Consider the following 204-nt stretch of genomic DNA (forward strand, 5'->3'; position numbering starts at 1 on the left):
CTCAGCTGTAAAATACATACACCTCAGGTGTACACATATACCGACATATTCTTTTGTTGCTTTGTTTTTTTATTGAATTGATTTATTTCTTTAATTTATCTATTTATTTAATTTATTTATTTTATTTTCTAAACTAACACCTGAGGTGTGGAGAAGTAAAACCTCTCCGTCTCCTCCCCCCCCCCCCCCCCCCCCCCCCCCCCC

Source organism: Eimeria mitis, genomic scaffold (genome assembly GCF_000499745.2).
Source record: "Eimeria mitis Houghton genomic scaffold, Emh_scaff2933, whole genome shotgun sequence".
Classification (NCBI taxonomy): domain Eukaryota; phylum Apicomplexa; class Conoidasida; order Eucoccidiorida; family Eimeriidae; genus Eimeria; species Eimeria mitis.